Genomic DNA, 20,732 nt, shown 5'->3' with positions numbered 1-20,732 from the left:
AGAGAGACGAGAGAGACGGAAGAGGGTGGTGTACGGGAAAGTAAGGCCTGGATAGGGAAGAAAGATGAGAGGGTAGGGAAGAATAGAGAACAGTAAGCAAGGAGGAAAGGAGGAAGGGAGGAATGGCCGCTGTCAAGGTAACAAACCCTTCCCGGACATTGTGTCGCTCCAAACCATGACTTTAGGCTGAGCGATGAGGGCCGAGCTTGATGGCGTGGCACGGGAGGAAACACAGCGACGGGAAGAGAAAGGAAAAATAGCAGACAAGGAAAGGGGGTGGAGAGGGCAAAATGGAAAGGTGCTGGAGGGAAATCAAAGGGAACGGGAAGGCACACACACACACACACACACACACACACACACACACACACACACACACACACACACACACACACACACACAGAGAGAGAGAGAGAGAGAGAGAGAGAGAGAGAGAGAGAGAGAGAGAGAGAGAGAGAGAGAGAGAGAGAGAGAGAGAGAGAGAGAGAGAGAGAGAGAGAGAGAGAGAGTCAGGAGAAAAGGGAGAAGACCACAAAAGGGAACAGAAAAGACAATAAACAAACTGAAGAATGGTCGGGGGAAAGAAGCAGGGATGAAAGGGGAGGGAAAAAATAAATGGAAGATGAGGGTGCCACAGTGAAATCAAAGGGGACAGAAAGGAACGGAAAGAGAGAAGAGAAGACAAGAGTAAAAGGAAAGAAAACAGTGGATTGGTATCCTGCAGGAGAGACGAGGGAAGGGGATACTAGACGTCAGGACCCCAGGGAAGCAATGGAATGGAAGGATACACAGAGGGACAGCAAAGGGGGAGACAGGACGGAAGGAGAGGCGGTAGAGGCGGCTGGGATGGAAGAGGAGGCGGGGTGACAGGAGAGAAGGAAGAGGAGGAACTAAAAAGTATAGGGAGGAATGTGAATTTGAAAAGGGCGAAGAGAGAGAGAGAGAGAGAGAGAGAGAGAGAGGGGGAAGTGACAGTGAACTCAAATGTAACTGGGATAAGGGGAAGGGAGGAAAGTGGAAGAGGAAGGGGAGGGAGAGACAGAAGGGAAGGGAGTAAAAAAAAGATGCACTGAGAGGGAAGGGGCGGTAAAGGCTTGATGGAGGAAGGGATAAATGGAATTGAACTCACAAATTAATGCTAGCAAGAAGAAAGGGAAGGAATATTGAGGAAAGGAAAGGGAAATAAAGAATATAAATAGAGAAAATAGAGGAAATAACCATGGCGAGTTTTTGCAAGGAACGAAATTTATGGAGAATCAAGCATAAAGAATTAGAATTATATGCTATGAAATATGAATAAATAAGGCAAAGAAATGTTGAGATAGGAAGAAACACTGAAATGACGGCACAGGAACACACGTTTGAAAGACACGCAAACAGGGAGAGTGCAGGACAGTCGCTCTACACTCAATATTCGGTGGTCGCCTGGAGCTTGGGCGTGGCAGGGGCAGTGACAGGGGTTAGGTGGCTACGTCCGGGCGGAGGTAAGGGGGATTCTGAACAAGCAGGTGCGTCGCGGAGGGCAAAGCTACGCATGCTGAGTGGAACAGGGCAGGGGAGGAACGGAGCGTAAACAGGGAACGGAAGGGATGGAGGACGGGGAGAGCATGAGAGTAAGGGGCGAGGAGTATAAGGACGGCAGTGGGCGGGGCAGGGCTGGGCTGGGCTGGGAGGGGTGCAGAGTGGAGCATGAATGTTGAAGTTGATGGACTAATAGAAATTTTGTGAGATGAAGACCTGAAAATGACTGGCCGCTCGCATTCTTCTGTTTTATGAACGAGAGCAGCTTTTGCATATGATTAAAAGTTGAACAGGCATTTTACGAGGTCTCCTCACTAACGTATTTATGAATATACGTATTATGTGGTGATGAAGTCTCTCTCTCTCTCTCTCTCTCTCTCTCTCTCTCTCTCTCTCTCTCTCTCTCTCTCTCTCTCTCTCTCTCTCTATCTATCTATCTATCTATCTATCTATCTATCAATCTCTCTATCTATCAATCTCTCTATCCATCTATCTATCTATCCATCCATCTTCACATGTGGGTACATCTCTAATGGTAAATATTCCATCCACTGGAATTTTTCTTTATTCTGAGTTTCTCTCGACATTTTTCGATATAAATCTCGAAGATTTACAAAACATATTTCGATATTTTTTTTTTCTCGTTGGTTCTTTTTTTTTTTCTAAGGATTATGAACATTATACAATACAGGATGAAGGTGAGGTGCAGGAACACACCTGGCGGGGAGGGAGGGAAGCATCAGGGCGCAGCCTCCCTTCACCACCCAACACTACCTCTCTTCCTTCATTTGGAAATGCACGTTACTGATATCTTCCGTTACTTTGCAAAATTTTGCATTGATGCACGTATACTAATATATGAAGAGAAAACAGGGAAACAGAGTCAAGGTGAAAATTGTACAGACTGAATAAAGGTAAATATTCTCATTTATATACAGGGCTCAGTACATTCGATTAATGAATCAGCGCCGAAGCCTCGCTGTTGGGGAGGCAGAGAAGGGAAGGAGAACGTGCAGCGTGAGGGTCAATATGAAGGGTTCTGGTCCTCTGTACTAGTGTGAATCTTGCTTACTTGTAACAGATTACGCTTCGAGGCAATGCTGGACTTGTTACTCTAGGCCCTGCTTCGATGCAATACCAGTAACAGTCCTTGGTGATACTACGAGTCAATATCAATAATCGTTACTCTGAGGTCTTGCACCGAGAACACACTGATACTCCTTACTTCTGGTCATGCTTCAAGGCAACACTAATACTTGGTCATACTTCCAGGCATTGTGTATTTTCTTTTTCATTCCTGGTCATGCTTCTACACAATACTAGTAACTGTGTCGTAAATGTTAAACTAGCATTTGTTCTCCCCCACGCAGCACATGTCCGGGCGATCATATTTCAAGTTCTTGCGAGCAAAATTTCATGTTGCCTTTGTTTACTGCCCCTGGGCACATTATTAAGAAAGTCTAGTTTTGTAAAATATGTATACTACACTCACGCAGGGCTTGGTACTGATCAGCAACACTCCCTTCACATGGATCGCCTCCCGTTCATTCTCCTCCCGGTAATCCCCACCCCTTCCCGAGATTGTAATCATGACATGGCTAACAATACTGATATGCTGTTGTTCTAATCAGTGAAATCCAGTACCTTAGATCACTTGAAATTCTACCTGCTAGCTTGGCGACATTTGGTATGGTAGTTACATTGCTGCATGAATACGACGCATTGTTTCCTCGCAGCGACCACCGCACGGGACTGACCCGGAATGTAACACAATATGACAGCTGCAGCAAAACTAATATTCGGATTTCAATGCTCAGACAAAATGAATAATTCTCCACGGCAATCAAGACTTCAAGACATTAAAATTTTTCAATAAAATAAAACAAATAAATATTTCACACTAATTAGCGTTACCTATATAATCGCATCCGGTTCGTTGGCAGCCATTCCACCGTTTTCTGCGACAATCGATTATTACAATGTCGGCAATTACTGCTAAGCTCTAATTAGGTGGTGGGCGAGTCTTGATGAGTTTCACTTTTTTTTCCTCTCCCTAATGATCACACAGGGCCGGCCTTCCGCCATCTTTAAAACCTTTCTACACATAGCCTTACACACACACACACACACACACACACACACACACACACACACACACACACACACACATATACACACCACCACCACCACCACCACCATCATCATCATCATCATCATCATCATCATCATCATCGTCATCATCATCATCGTCATCTCTTATTTACGATTCACATTATTCACGCATCACTTGTCCTTCATTTGTCGGACCCTCTTTGTTTAAATATTCATTGGAGTCTTTCCGATCCAGAATTACTCGCATTTTCATAACGGCATCAAATATTAAGGTGTACCTCGGTTTTCCCAATATATTATTAAAATGTTCGTAATTACCAAACACTAAAAGACATTTCCTCTCATTTCATATCCTTCAGAAGGAAAAAAATCATTTGAAAAAGGTTTTAATCAGCATTATTTATACAATGAAAATATTCTATTAGCCTTTATGCTGAAAAAAGCATCTGACGACCATTTTCTTTAATGCATTTATACCTTTTGCTTTCAACGGATTACGAAATTATTCAAATATTTATGTAATGCACCAATACATCATCACACAAAGGAATGTGCGGCGCGGCGAGAGTTTGGCTAATAACGACTTTCTTTGTAAGCAATGAATCAAGCAACTCAAATTATTAGAGGATAAAATGTTCATACTTTAAGACCCACTTGTACTGTGTCCTCGTCACCTTGTTAAGACCCCACTTGTACTGTGTCCTCGCCACCTTGTTAAAACCCACGTGTACTGTGTCCTCATCACCTTAAAAACACGACCCAGCAGCTTCAGCACCCAGAAGAGGCAGAAGCTCACGCCCCCAAGACTCGGTGCAGCGCGTCTTCATAATATTTTTAGGACACCAAAGGAATAAACTCTCTATCATTTGTTTTAGGAAAGAAGAACCGCAAATTACAAAAAGGCGTTCACTGAAAATAAATGAATGAAAACTTTTGGGAGATTATATATTACGAAAAGACGTAAAACTACCAGTGCACGAAATGAACGTCAACTGCATTAGAGATTAAATTCTTGGGTTTTCAAGTTCTATACTATGAATTAGAGTAACAAATGACAATACGTGTGTGTGTGTGTGTGTGTGTGTGTGTGTGTGTGTGTGTGTGTGTGTGTGTGTGTGTGTGTGTGTGTGTGTGTGTGTGTGTGTGTGTGTGGCTCATAACTAAGCACTCACTAGGCCTCCAGGTGGGAGTGAGGATCGGAACTACGCCATCCCTTGGGAACAGGATCAGTGCTGGCAGAGAGCAGGACATGCCGTGACCCGCAACAGCGGCGTCATGATGAATAGAAGTAAATAAAAAAATAAGTAAGCTAACGATGATGATGATGATGATGATGATGATGATGATGATGATGATGATGATGACAATAATAATAATAATAATAATAATAATAATAATAATAATAATAATAATAATAATAATAATAATAATAATAATGATAACAGCTACAACAATGAGAACAATCTTTACATCTCTGGTTGACTGTCATAAACTTAGCGCTGGAGTGTCAGACAGACGAGATGGAACAGATTGTATCAACACTCCCAAACTTCAACAAATCCCACGCAAAAATATAACAATTAGTGGGTCATCAGTAAGTGTTGCAACAGTCAGGCTGAAAACACCACACATTTCAAAACGACAGACTTATCAAATACAATAATAACAATATTTGAGGTAAAGTTGAGTTTGAAAAGGAAATTCTTGCTTTTACAGATTCACGATTTGTTACCAAGCCTTTCAGTGTGTGTGTGTGTGTGTGTGTGTGTGTGTGTGTGTGTGTGTGTGTGTGTGTGTGTGTGTGTGAGTTAGGGGGAGGAAGGATATGAGTGTGCACATTTGTGAGCATGTACGTGAGTGTGCCCAGGCGCGCGTTAAGCCAATTATCAAAATATTAGTAACAAGTTTCCCAGATAATTGGTAATCCAATTGTGTTAAAACAAATAGCCATAAAAAGATAAATCAAATAAAAGCGGCTTGCCAAAAAAATAGGGTTAAACTTTTCCCGTACATCATTTTCTTCGATAACGTTTTTTTTTCCAGTTGCAATGACAAAGGCAAAATGTCCACAACGGTAACGGGATTACACTGCGTCACACGGCAAGCCTTTTATTGTGAGCTCAAAAGGCTTTAAAAGAGTGTGCTTAATTAATCGTATTGAGAGAGAGAGAGAGAGAGAGAGAGAGAGAGAGAGAGAGAGAGAGAGAGAGAGAGAGAGAGAGAGAGAGAGAGAGAGAGAGAGAGAGAGAGAGAGAGAGAGAGAGAGAGAGAGAGAGAGAGAGCAATTAAACTATTAAAATAAAGCTTCAGGAATACAAAATTAAATTATGAGAATTATATAACTTGAATAACATGACCGGAAACAACAGCCAGAACTCATCAAACATCCAGACCCTCACGCCCACCACCACTACCACAACCACCACCGCTTCAGTCTCCGCCTACGCCGTCCACGGCCGGCGGCACACACACAGCCGTCCGGCACACAATCCCATTTCCATGTGTTTTCTAGACTCGTCCCGGAGGATCGTCCACCTAATTAAAACAGTGGAAGCCCCGGGAAACTCAATCCTTTGTGTCTGCTCAAATATATTTCAGTAACAAGTGGACAGTTAAGAATTTTTCCTCCAGGAGGGGCGCCAGAGAGGAGGCGGCGCGCCAGTCACAAATGTCCCTCCGCCACAAAGATATGCAGAGCTGACCATGAAAATGTAGCGAGAGAGAGGCGTAAAAATTTCAACTCGGAAAGTTTGCACCACACACATCTCTCTCAACGTGATTCGCGAACACGGAAACGACCAAACGTTTCCTTCATTATGGTCACAATACTATTTCGGCAGGGAGGCAGACCAGCACTGCGCCCACAGTCATCTATCTACATGGCACACACACACACACACACACACACACACACACACACACACACATACATGTTAGGGAGCAAGAATTGTAATATTGCCTTGATGGGTGACGAGTATGCGTCATGTATTTGTGTCGGCTTGTATCAGCAAGCAGAGAATGTCATCGCTACAAGTGAAGAGTAGTATTTCAAATAACCGTACAGAGTACATCTCATCATTTTCACGTAACTGTAATACCAATCACTATTTCTTTAACAATAACATTGTTTTTAATGCTAATACTATTTTAGATAGCGGTCAACTTAATAGGATCTTCATCCAGCCAGAAGGCAGTGGAGCAGGCAGATTGGAAACAGTCCCGAGCCGTGAGCGTGGGTATGAGAGTCGTGTGGGCCAGGGGCGCTCACAATGACTGTTTTCCATCTGCGTAGCTCTTCCTCGGTCTTGCAGTTTCCACACCCTCGCCCACGGTTCCACACGGCTCTCACATACCCGGCCACGGACATCAGTTTTTTTTTTTTTTTTTTTTCTTAATAGACTGGAGTGGCGAATGTGGGCGGCTGGCTCACGTATCGCTGCCCGTGTGGGTGTGGCTGTGCTACACCGTGTCAGCTGAGTTCCGTTGGTTCCTTTCTCGTTATTATAATTTTGGAGGGCGGCTTGCAGTCTGCCAATGACGTGCTTTGCTGATTGTGTGTCGCTGACTGTATATACACTGAAGCAACAATTTGTACAACAAACACAAGAAAACCCTCACTGTGGTTCAACTGCAGGTCCTGTGAGTTGATGCCTGGTAGTCCACGAGCACCAATATTGATATATTGATCATATCTATCATATGAAAAAATAAGTACCTGCAATTATAAAGTTATGTATGTGGAATAATACTCGTAGTAATGGTGCCAAAAAGACAGTGTGAAAGTTGAACCTGAAGTCATTCCTCATGAAACCACACACACAACTTTTCACAAATACCGCACGTTAAGAGACGACACACAATAAATATAAGAACATAAGAACATAAGAAAATAAGGGAAGCTGCAAGAAGCCATGAGGCCTACATGTGGCAGTCCCTGTACGAAATATATCTACCAATTTCCACTCATAATCCCTATCCATAAATCTGCCTAATCTTCTCTCAAAATTCTCTAATGACTGAGGACTAACAACCTGATTACTAAGTCCGTTCCACCCATCTGCCACTCTATTTGAGAACCAATTCCTTCCTATCTCTTTCTTAAACATAAATTTTTCAAGCTTGAACCCATTATTTCTTGTTCTATCCTATATATGTCTGGCAGGAGTGAGCTGCCTCGCACAGAAAACGATGAGTACAGAAATGAATACCAATAATTGCCTCTAGGACACACACACACACACACACACACACACACACACACACACACACACACACACACACACACACACACACACACACACACACACACACACACAGCTAGTTGGTTCTAGGTTGGTAAACGCCCTTGCCTGTCACCTGGCAGGATAAGGCGTTCGGGTCGCTAAGGTTGGTAAAGATTTTCATTTATGAGCAGGAGGACGTGGCGTGGTGTGGCCTCACCCTGAGATCGGATTATGAGATCTCTAAGCTCTGCCCGGAAGGATGATAACTAGAGATCACGAATTCAGCACGTGATCCTCAAGACCGAGACTGAATTACACACACACACACACACACACACACACACACACACACACACACACACACACACACACACTCTTACACACAGTTATGACAAATAGACAGAAAGAGGTAAACGAAAAGACACACACAGAGAGACAAAGAAAAAAATCAACGCCACATCACGTTTTGTGACGAGAAGTTTCCACAATTTACATTTCTTTATTTACAAATTCAACAAAGAGCCCAGACTCGGATGCGAGGGCGTGTGGGCGGCGACACCTCCACACGGTTGGTCTTCCTGTCACTTTGTTAGCTGGGAAGAGAGAGTGCAAGTGTAAAATCCCAGCGTGATATAACTTCCTCCTACACTCACCCTCCCACTCACTCACTCACCCACTCACTCACTCACTCAGGAGCCTAATCAGATTTTTTTCTTAACTTCTCGCCTTCCTACACGTGTCAATTTGTTTCTTCCTTCATTTCACTTATACTTCTCGACAAGACCTCACTCGGGTAACGCCCCTCGCGCCACCACGACCACCACCACCACTTTGCAGCACCTCACAGTACTCACCCTCATCACCCACATCACGTTCCACCTTGCTATTCCACACGCCCCGCCTCATCCACGTCCATACACATCTGGTTCCTGCCCCGCCACCACTACCACGACCCCCAACACCTGTCCTCTCAAACCATCCCGGGCAATAACGACCTTGATCAGAATGCTGAGGTGTATCTTAGGGCGTGACGGCGAATACAAGACGAGACGAGGTGCAGGAGAAGGAGAGAAGAGGAGGAGAGAAGAGGAGGAGAGACAGAGATGGAGAGAGGGCGAGGAAAAAAAAAGTGCGCCAGGGTTCGTAAAACTTTATCACACTAATTTGGATATGTTTAATGCTCTCTCTCTCTCTCTCTCTCTCTCTCTCTCTCTCTCTCTCTCTCTCTCTCTCTCTCTCTCTCTCTCTCTCTCTCTCTCTCTCTCTCTCTCTCTCGTACTTGAACACGCAGCAGGGACAGAGGGAGAGAAAGAAAGAGGCACTTCAGTGGGAGCACAATAGGTGATGAAGTGCGTATCAGAAGAAGCCCGAAGGAGATAAATGAATGAAAGAATAGGAGAGAAGGGAGGAATGATAAAAAGGAAGAAAATTATTACCTACAGAAAAAGAAAAAAACAGAGCATAGTGGGAAGGAGGAGAAGATGGAGAGAGGGAAGGAGATGAGCGCAAAAGAAAGTAAAAAAAGAGTTGATAATATTTTTTAATCAACTCAGATACAACGAAGGACTGTTAATGAGCAAATCTTTTACCTGAGAGAGAGAGAGAGAGAGAGAGAGAGAGAGAGAGAGAGAGAGAGAGAGAGAGAGAGAGAGAGAGAGAGAGAGAGAGAGATTGTGTATAACTGAATGAATATGATAGAATTTTACTCTCTCTCTCTCTCTCTCTCTCTCTCTCTCTCTCTCTCTCTCTCTCTCTCTCTCTCTCTCTCTCTCCCTTCTGATCTTCATTCCCTTCCCTCTCTGCCTTCTCTTCATTTGTCATTCTCCTCTTCGTTTTCCAACATCCGCTTTAGATCTCTTTCTTTTCTCCTCCTCCTCCTTCTCCTCCTCCTCCTCTTCCTCCTCTTCTTCCTCCTCCTTCTCCTCCTTCTCCTCCTCCTCTGCTACCTTCTATGTCTGTACTATGAGAGAGAGAGAGAGAGAGAGAGAGAGAGAGAGAGAGAGAGAGAGAGAGAGAGAGAGAGAGAGAGAGAGAGAGAGAGAGAGAGAGAGAGAGAGAGAGAGAGAGAGAGAGAGAGAGAGAGAGAGAGAGAGAGAGAGAGAGTATAAGACGACACGTAAAAGACTGACGGCATAAAAATAAAATCAACATAGAATTAAATCCACTTCTCACCTCTTCTTTTATGTCAACTTCTTCCTGTCTGTCTGTCTGTCTGTATACATATCTGTCTGTCTGTCTGTGTCTGTCAATTCCCTTTCCATTCACTCTTCAGACGCTGGGAAGGCAACAAGAAGGAAGAGAGGGAGAAAAAAAGAAAAAAAAAACACATGCATATTTAAGAGATTTCAAGAATGAGATGAGAGAAGGAATGTGTCGCGCCCTTTCCTGCCTGGAGAAATAAGCTGATTACCTCTGAGCCGCAAACAAAATGGGACAACAGAAACAAGACGGAAAATGTTTGTCTGGTGCTGTGTGGGAGGCGCAGAGGGACAACACACTTTTACATTCCTGGTGCTGCTGATTCTGCTTCTCAGGTGACGAGGGCCACGACGAGGTGAGGGGCGTGATAAGGAAGCCTGAGGGGAGAGCGGTGAGGATTGGTAGTAGCAGGAGTGGGTAGCTGTATGGAAAATACTCTCAAGACGGCTGATTGGTAAAGAAGACGGGATGAGAAAGTGGAGGAGTAGAGGAGGATGAAGGTGTGGAAAGTGATATGAACAGGACAGAATGACGAGTAGGTATAGTGATATGAAAATTCTATAGTACGAGTAGTGTGTTGTATTGGTAAAGTTAAGGAACATATCATCAAAAGGCTAGGATGACGAAAAAAAAAATGTAAAAAATGTACATGCAAAAGAGTCAAAAGTTTGAAAAGTACTACCAAAAGGAACATTTATGAAAAAAAGAATGAAAAGAAGAAAATGCATAAGGAAAAAAAGTGGGAACATGGAAAATAATAAAAAGAAATGCATGAGAGAACGAAAATCATGAAGTAGAAGAAAATGTGTGAAATTGATTCTCCAATGGATATGAAAGAAAAATATGAAGAAAAAACGCAGAATAAGTGACAAGAACCGACCGAAATGCTAAAAAAGATTGTATACAACGCAACCACTGACTGTAATGAATAAAACTCGGCGTATAAAAAAAATAAAAAAAACGTAAAATATCAAACAGAACAAGCGAAGCGAAAGTCTAAGAAGATTTGAAACTGATACGAGGGAAGAAAAAAACAAGCAGACTTAAGAAGATTTACGTGCGGAATCAAGTTGGAAGTTAAAAGCAGAGAGAGAGAGAGAGAGAGAGAGAGAGAGAGAGAGAGAGAGAGAGAGAGAGAGAGAGAGAGAGAGAGAGAGAGAGAGAGAGAGAGAGAGAGAGAGAGAGAGAGAGAGAGAGAGAGAGAGAGAGAGAGAGAGAGAGAGAGAGAGAGAGAGAGAGAGAGAGAGAGAGAGAGAGAGAGAGGAATAACAACATGAACCACCACCACCACCACCACCACCACCACCACCATCACCACCACAGCTGTCTTACGCAGATAACCAAGATTCCGCGAACTTCCTCCCTCCATGTCCTTCACCTTGTCTCCTGCTCTCTCTCTCTCTCTCTCTCTCTCTCTCTCTCTCTCTCTCTCTCTCTCTCTCTCTCTCTGACTTAAGCTCCTCTTCCTCCTTTCACAGTTAGTTTTGCCTCAGCGACCTGTTGTAGTGTGTGTGTGTGTGTGTGTGTGTGTGTGTGTGTGTGTGTGTGTGTGTGTGTGTGTGTGTGTGTGTGTGTGTGTGTGTGTGTGTGTGTTTGTGTACCCAGTAAGAGTAGTGTCCCCTCTGTCGCCCGCCCACACACACACACACACACACACACACAGACACACAGACACACACACACACTGGTGCTGCCACAAAATTGAGGAAGAAAGAGCTGTGTGCTGCTGTCGAGCTACGTACATTGTCCATACGTATTTTATTATTAATCTCTCTCTCTCTCTCTCTTGTTCTCCGCTTTCATCCACTACATAACACCGCAAGATCGCACATAGCAGCTCATAACCCAGCACCACATCGCATCCCTCCACACATCACACTACATACATATTCCATCACACTCCACATTACAAGACACATCCCATCCACATCCCCTTTTCACTTCCCTTCCTTGCTCATGTTAAACCTCCCACTAACACAATCTACATCCCTCAAGCGATACACAACACGCAGTTAATTCTTTCCTTCCACTACTACAATACCTACGTTATCTTCACGCTTCCCTACATGTGGCTGGGTTCCTTTTTATGCTGCCTCCTAGTTTCTCTATCCTACACACCAGCCAGGCGGGACTACTACGCTCTTGCAGTGTCAACAGTCACACAAAACGTTTCAATGGTTGGTTGTGTGTTGGAACAGGAACGTGGAGACCGGCAGCATGCATTATGGAGGAGCAGGAAGAGGAGGAGGAGGAGGAGGGAGAACATGGGGACACAGGAGGAGGACGAGAATGACAAGGTCTGGTATTAGAATGAGGAGGTCGAGGAGGGGGAGGAGGACGGGGAACAGGAGGAGGGAAATGTGGACATTGGTGAATATGAAGCGTATAGAAAAAAATAACATTGGTAGATGGTGATAGAAAGACCACGGAGACGAGCAGAAGGATGTAGGGATGTGTATGAGTAAACGATTCGCAGATGAGAGCGTGCAGAACGAAAACGAGGAGGCGTGAAAGAGGATGAAAGAAGGAAGGGAGAGGGGAGAAAAGTGGATTACAGAGAGAGAGAGAGAGAGAGAGAGAGAGAGAGAGAGAGAGAGAGAGAGAGAGAGAGAGAGAGAGAGAGAGAATGATCGCCTGGTGTGCTTCAAGTTGATCTGTTTGCAAATCTCGTTACCTGAGTGCTACGGACAGCTTTTATGGGACACCTGCACCGCTCAGGTAGCAGGTAAAGTGGCTTTCGAACGCGTTAATTGTATTGCACGGCACGGCCACGGTAACTCTCTCACCCCTTTTTCACGCACCCGTAACATCGCTGCTCAAAAAAAAAAAAAAAGGAAAAAAATAAATAAAAGGGTGTTGTCCGTGTACAATCTCTCCGCGTGGTGGTGAGTGACACTGAACTTCATTCCAGTACGTAGACGAGGCAAACTGTGCATTCCCTCTACGTTTTAAAGGCCACGCCACGGAATGAGCGGTCGATACCCACAACGAGTCTATTTTCCCCTTTGCCGTGATCGTTTAACATTTTAGGTGCTCTCCATATCCTCGTATTTCATCGCATTCACTGGTTGAGGGGACTAAAAGGCGCTCAAACTAAACGGTAACGTGTCCTTATTTGAGTAGGTTTTTCTCCTTTCTGTTTACACGCGCCCGTATTTCAAGAGTGATAAAATCTTGACTCATTTACTTCTTTTCTCGGTTAAATCGGCGAGTGTGGCCCGTAAAAGCTATGTTCTCTTGTTGAGACTATTTTCGAAGGTTATAGAGGTGATTAGTCATGTTAGGTTAAATTAGGTTACGTTAAGTTAGCCTATTGAGGTAATTGGTCAGGATAGGTTAGGTTAGGTTAAGTTAGGTTAGCCTTTAAAGGTGATTGCTCAGGTTTGAATAGGTTAGGTTAGGTTAGGTTAGACTAATGAAATGAATAATCAGGCTCTCATTGGTGTTTCCCTTTGATGATTCAGAATTCTTGTTAAAGCTATCACTGCAATCATTAAAAAAAAATCTTTAAAAGGCTCCACTAACTTGCAGTAACATCTGTTTGTATTAACGGAAATCAGACACTAAAGGGTTAAAGAATATCACCCATGGTACCGATGGTCAGCTTAAACCAACCAGTAAACGTACCTTTCATTAAACCTCGCCTTCTTTTACCTATTACACTTTGACATAGAACTATTCTTAACAAAAAACTATAGGTAGGACTACTTCTTATGCCTTAAGGGAGACAGGACAAAGTGATATGCTCCGCGGAAAACAAGTCCCGAACAACGCATTGTCTTTTAGGGGACGAGGAGTTGAAGGTTAGCCGCCTGATCGGAAAACAAGATGCCTGGAGTGTTGTTTTGCTTCGCTCTTACTGCTTTTTATTTTAACGCCTTACTAGAGAGAGAGAGAGAGAGAGAGAGAGAGAGAGAGAGAGAGAGAGAGAGAGAGAGAGAGAGAGAGAGAGAGAGAGAGATTAAAACAAAGAAAAGACAAACTGAGAAACAGAGTGATAGATACATAATATTGACAAAACATCACACACACACACACACACACACACACACACACACGCGGAAGTGGAATGGTTAAGACAGCGGTGTGGGTTTAGCGTTACCATGGCTACCCCTCCGCCACCACAACCCGCAACTAGGCAACCCCAAGTCAAGAAGATTCGCCGACCTATTTGTTTGCACCACCTTTTCATACTCGCGCCTCCCTTCCCTCTAACCCTCAAACCTCCATCTCTCCACTCGTACACCAGTCCATCCCTTCCATCCCGATACTACGACGCACACACGATACAAGGCAATACCGAACATGTCTAACATTCCGTGCCAGGGCGTTTATTGGTCGTGTCCGGGGGTGGCGGGTGTCCAGGCGGCACGAGGAAGGGACGGCAAGATAGTGTTCCCTCTCAGGCACCATGTTATCGTTATCCAGCGTGACCTTGAACTCCGTGATGTGGGTCAGTGGTTAGCGCCCTGACGGCTTTAATAGGGGCAGAGAGAGAGAGAGAGAGAGAGAGAGAGAGAGAGAGAGAGAGAGAGAGAGAGAGAGAGAGAGAGAGAGAGAAAGTATTATGTAGGAATTGAGAGACAGAGGGATTGTGTTTCCCGTGTAATGATGTTACGTATTCATAGTATACAATAAAGATGTGTTCGCGTGCTCCCGTTTTTCCGCTCTCTCTCTCTCTCTCTCTCTCTCTCTCTCTCTCTCTCTCTCTCTCTCTCTCTCTCTCTCTCTCTGCAATGAGGTTTACGGCGCTCTTTGCAAAGCCTCTCTCGAGCTGCTCCGATGACGCGCCTTTTTATTGGTATCAATATTTTTTGCCACGCTTTTAGTGGTGTGCTTTTTATTTGACTATTGGTAAATTCAGCGTTTTACATTTCCTGTGTGTGTGTGTGTGTGTGTGTGTGTGTGTGTGTGTGTGTGTGTGTGTGTGTGTGTGTGTTGTGCTTACGGGATAAACAATTGCCTCATATGATAATTAATTATGCTTATTAGTGTCTCATGGTTAAAAAAAAAAGTAATAAAATTTCAGCATAATAACCTTAAATATTTATTCTGGATGTGTCTATGAATATTTCAATGGCTGCTTATTGCTTATTCAAGAGTTTTTATTCACGCTGCACAAAAACACCTCAGCACAGACGAGAGATGCTGGGGACGAGTGGAAAGCAAGACCAGGATTGGGTACGGCGCGTCTCTTAGATTTATTTCCAGTTATGTTTTCTTCTTTATTTCTTACCTCACTTGTTTTGCCGCGGAGTTAAACAGCTTGGGAGAGAGAAAAAAAAAGGAACGATCATGTATTTGCAATGTAGCACTTAACATATAAACCTCTATTTAGGTTGTGTTATATATATATATATATATATATATATATATATATATATATATATATATATATATATATATATATATATATATATATATATATATATAAATAATAATAATATACTGCATGACATCAAAGCATCATCCTCATCATCATTATCGTCATCACCATCATCAACAGCGGCGGCAGTATCACACGCTCGCTGCAGAACAAAAGCTACACGTCTGTACCGAGCCACTCCCAAAAAGCCTCTCACTTTATCTTTGCTCCTATTTCTCTCTTCTCTGCCTCATTTCATCCTCTCCGTTATTCTAACGCTTCACATGTTATCTGTTAGGAAAATTATGCATCCTACTGGTGTTCACTATTTATATTATATTACCGACTAGTGAAGCTTTGATTGATAAGATTGACCAAGTGTTCTAACTTCTTAGCGATACATTGGTTACAAGGATAGACCACTTCACTGGAACACAGAACGCTTCCTTGACAACCTTTTATCTGAACAAAAGTGTCTCAGTTATTTCTTTTCCCTGAAGGCTGTCAGCCTCATCAAGGTACGGAACACTTGCTGCCTCAACCTTCCCGTGTATCTTCTCCTGCAGAGAGAGAGAGATACGAAGCTCGCTACTGAATGAATTTTCATGTCTATTTAGATCGAGTCATCTTTCAGGTAGTCGTCCATATAGGCACGTATATTGCCTTATTCCTCAAAGGGACATGAAAGGTAAAGAGAAAAGGTCCTCACAAACATTTTCTGCCCGGACTTGGTTGTGTCGTCCATCACACAGCTAGTCCTTATGATTCCAGCGAGATTCGGTCACGGAAACACTGACAAGACACACTGGTGTTGGCTGCATTTTGATTACATCCTTTAATTTTGTTTCGTATTATTTTCATTATACTTATCTAGATTTTTTCCACGAATAGGCAAGTGTTGGTGGTTTCATATGGTTTCATATTATAATAACTATTTCAACACAAGCAGCAGGCGGCCCTGGCGGGGTGACAGCCGCCGTTGTTTAGCACCGCGGTCACGGTGCGCGCGCTGCCGGAGCAATAAATAAACTCTACACCGTAAATTGCCCGGCGACGGCTCTTTTTCTTTGCAACACTGAAAACCTTAAACACAACATAATAAGATAATTTCTTGGAAAGCGCCATATAATACATACACATACATAACTGGTCCCCATGAAAGTTGCCATAATATTCTTACAAGAAGATTCACAATGGTGTGTGTGTGTGTGTGTGTGTGTGTGTGTGTGTGTGTGTGTGTGTGTGTGTGTGTGTGTGTGTGTGTGTGTGTGTAAAAGAGACCAGAAACGGTCTTGTCAACACCCTGGGAATACACAAAAGTATAAAACTATTATTATTATTATTATTATTATTATTATTATTATTATTATTATTATTATTATTATTGTTATTATTATTATTGTTAATACCATTGCTGCTGTCATCATCCTCACCATCATCATCATCATCATCATCATCATCATCATCATCATCATCATCATTATAATTAACAATTTTTATCACATTACTGTTCTTGAAAATGCTCCATGACATCTTGTCTTTTCGTTTTCAGATCAAAGGTTGAGGAGGAGGAGGAGGAGGAGGAGGAGGAGGAGGAGGAGGAGGAGGAGGAGGAGGAGGAGGAGGAAAAGGAGGAGGAGGAGGATGGTGTAACTGAAGCTGTGTTGTCTGTATTGGTATCCAGCCCTAACACCTTTCCCCTACCCCCCTTCACCCTCTCCACCACTATCCTAATGTCCTGTGTCCCTTACCATCCCTCCCTCCTCTCCCCGCCGCCCCAGACGCCCCTGTCCCCAGCGAGGCCTGAGCCCAGCAGCCTCCTTCCCGCCGCCTGCACCGCCACAATCCAAGTAAGACGTATTGCGGCCCCGAGCGTCAAGGCGGCAAGATCCGAGAAAGACAATCACCAATTTTGGAATTTGGAGGAACTTGCAATCTTCGTGCGATCCAAATTTTGTCAATTCTGAAATTATTTTCTTGGCTGAATCTCCTTTCATGATCATTTTAAGAAAGGAAGTTTAGTTTCCGGTGCAGGGAGCGTTTTCAGAGGAGAGGATAATAGTGTTTTAGTATTATGGAGTTAGAATTTCTTGGCAGGACGACCGACAGTGATGGAATTTTAAATGAAATTCCGAGAGATACATGATAAGAAGTCGCCTGAAGAATCTACAAGGTGGAATGTGTCAGCCAAGGAAGAGCGAAGGACGAGTGAGGAAAGTTGTCAAGAAATGCCATAGTCTGTAATAATTTTCGACGAGTCTCCAATGCTGGAAACACGAAGTGGCGGAGCGACGCAGGCGTTGTGTGTGTTGTGTTGGGTTGTGTTGTGTTGTGTTGTGTTGGGTTGGGTTGTGTTGTGTTGCCTTGACGCCAGGAAAGCAAGGCAAGAGGAAAGGAATTATATAGTAGAGAAAAAGACGTAAGGAATACATAGATGAATGAAACAATAATAACAGACGTTGGGCAGAAAAAAAAATTGCTTTGCAAGAAAAAAAGAAAGAGGGAGGGAAATGGCTATATGGAGGAACAGAGAGGAAGGAAAGAAAAAAAAAGGGGGGCAGAAAGGGAGGGATGTGTGAAGGAGAAAAGTAAGACAGAAATGAAGGAAGACATGGATGAACGGACGGCGAGGCAAGAAAGGAAGGAAAAAGAAGTGATCCAGAAAGTTAGAGGGAGATGGATGGATGAAGGGACAGTGGAGGAGGAGGAAAGAGAAAAAACGAGCAGAAACTAAGGGAGAAGAAGGGAAGGAGGGAGAGAGTGAGGCAGAAAGGAATGGAAAAATGGAGGGACGGCGAGGGAATAGGGGAAGGAGGAAAGGAGTGAGGTAGAAAGGGAGAGAGTGATGAATAAGGGAAGGTGGTAGAAATACTCATAAAAGGTTACAGGTGCCTTACATAAGGTAGTCGCCATTCTACAAACGTATCTTATGTTCACTATACTTCGCTAAAAATGAAAGCAATGCACTCTTGAAAAGCGCCTCCCATTACCTACGAGGCAGGTGACTCTTAATAACTACAAGAAATCAGCACTTACATCACAGCCGTTGCTATATGAAAAATGATAATAATAATAAATAAGTAAATAAAACTTTTACGTGAAAATTCACTAACTGACAACTAACTATGAGAGAGACGACTCAACATTAAAGGAATATGATAACACACACACACACACACACACACACACACACACACACACACACACACACACACACACACACACACACACCTTCATCACCAAACAAAAGACCATATCCACCAATTATAATAGAAAACATCGCATGCCTAACTTCTCCTTTAACTAATTATATCTCATGACATACAAAAACACACCACTACCACCACCATCACCACCATCAAAGAAAACTTGGCGGCAAACACACAGAGGACTCGGTTGAAGAGGCACGCACGAAGCAGCTTGACAGGCAGCCTCCCGCAGCCACCCTCCTCCGTCCAACTTTGGCAGGACCTGAGAAGTCTGGGGCTGCGGGGCTGGGGACGGGAAGGGGAGAGGAGGAAGCGAAGGGTGTGGAGCAGGAAGGAGAGGGTTCAGACGGTGGAGAGAGAACAAGGGAAAGAGAAAAGGTGGTATAAAGTCGCAACAGGAAGAAAATAGAGTGACACTTGTGAACTCTGCTCAAGTTTCTCTAATGAATGTATCAAGCGAGCCACCGAGGACCCGCCACTTAATTAAGGGACTTGCCTGTTTTGTTCCCTGGTGTGTGTGTGTGTGTGTGTGTGTGTGTGTGTGTGTGTGTGTGTGTGTGTGTGTGTGTGTGTGTGTCTGTGTGTGTGTGTGTGTGTGTGTGTTTTGTTAAATGAATGTAGCAACTTTGTAATATGCAGTACTTAAACTTTATAAATTATTAATATTGTGAGAATATGAAGAAATCAACTTAAATTTTCCTCTTCTTCCTGCTCGTCGTCCTCCTCCTCTTCCTCTTCCTCTTCCTCTTCCTCTTCCTCCTCATCATCATTATTATCGTCATCGTCTTCAGCGTTTTCCTCTTCATTTCCATCCCCTTTAACTTTACATTGTCCTTGACCGCAGAAATATATTGTCGATCTCTCAAATCTCATAATCCTTCCATTTTCACATTGTTTATTATCATTTGTTTACCCCCTACCCTCTCTCTCTCTCTCTCTCTCTCTCTCTCTCTCTCTCTCTCTCTCTCTCTCTCTCTCTCTCTCTCTCTCTCTCTCTCTCTCTCATGCCAACACACTTTATCAGTCATCCCTCACATCTACAGACTTAACGCCGGGCTGCCTCTAAAGCCGATAATGGCAAAGGAAGTCTAGGGGCGAGCAGTCCACATAAACACCTTGATTTCTGCGTGTATTATTCTTCTTTCTGTGGTTCTCTCCCTTGAATGTTATTTACTGTCGCACCGCAAGGACGTTGGTCGCTCCTTTGCCAGATGGGGTGTATATAATGTTATTGTAGTAAAAAGGTACCAGGGATTACAGTCTGCCATCAATAATTCACGACCTGCAAAATGGATTATAAATTTGTGTCAGCTCGCATCATCGCAGGTACTGGTACTGAAGAAGAGAACTGCATGGCTTCTCAGCTCTGACAGAAATCCAAAAAATGAAGAGAGAGAGAGAGAGAGAGAGAGAGAGAGAGAGAGAGAGAGAGAGAGAGAGAGAGAGAGAGAGAGAGAGAGAGAGAGAGAGAGAGAGAGAGAGAGAGAGAGAGAGAGAGAGAGAGAGAGCGTGTAGTGTCACTTGCAAAATTCCAAGGGGTTGTTGGAAAGAAAAAAAAAAGCAATTCAATAAACATTTACATTCCAGTGGGAGAGGACGCCGGAGGGAGTTAGTTTTTGAGGAAAATTTTCAGCCTCGGTTGTGGACCTCGCAAAAGAAAAAAATAAATAAATAAAGCAAAATCAATTAGATAAGATACCGTATAATGCTACGTAATGTGACACACCATACACACACACACACATCTGGAACACTCACCACAACTAACAGTCTCTGCAGCAACCCGCACAGGAGGTACTCACCTGGAAAGGAAAAAAAAAACATGAAAATTAGTAAAAATTTGCAATGAAAATAAGTACTTGATAAATTCTAAACCTAAAGACAGGAGTCACCGAGCTGTGTTTCTGTGCAGAATGATTCCTTCTCATCTTGTCAGGAGCTCTCATAACTTGGCAGTCGTTACCTTAAGCCCTCGGTAAGTCATATTATTGTGACAAAAGAGAACACTAATAACAGAGAAAATGATTGTGCTGCAGCTGAGAACAGAAAAAGTTAAGGAAATGGTACACCTTATTCCAAGCATGAATATCTCTGACAGAAAGT

The 20,732-nt window shown here is 43.4% G+C and overlaps 1 protein-coding gene across 2 annotated transcripts in view; it reads right to left on the bottom strand.

The window, feature by feature from the left end:
• Nucleotides 1–20,732, bottom strand: part of LOC135108449 (gamma-2-syntrophin-like) — a 114,035-nt gene that overhangs the window by 92,025 nt on the left and 1,278 nt on the right. The gene's annotated exons all lie outside the window — the stretch shown is intronic.

Source organism: Scylla paramamosain, chromosome 17 (genome assembly GCF_035594125.1).
Source record: "Scylla paramamosain isolate STU-SP2022 chromosome 17, ASM3559412v1, whole genome shotgun sequence".
Lineage (NCBI taxonomy): Eukaryota > Metazoa > Arthropoda > Malacostraca > Decapoda > Portunidae > Scylla > Scylla paramamosain.
Note: the sequence above shows the minus strand (reverse complement) of the source record. Positions and strands in the feature narration are given on the sequence as shown.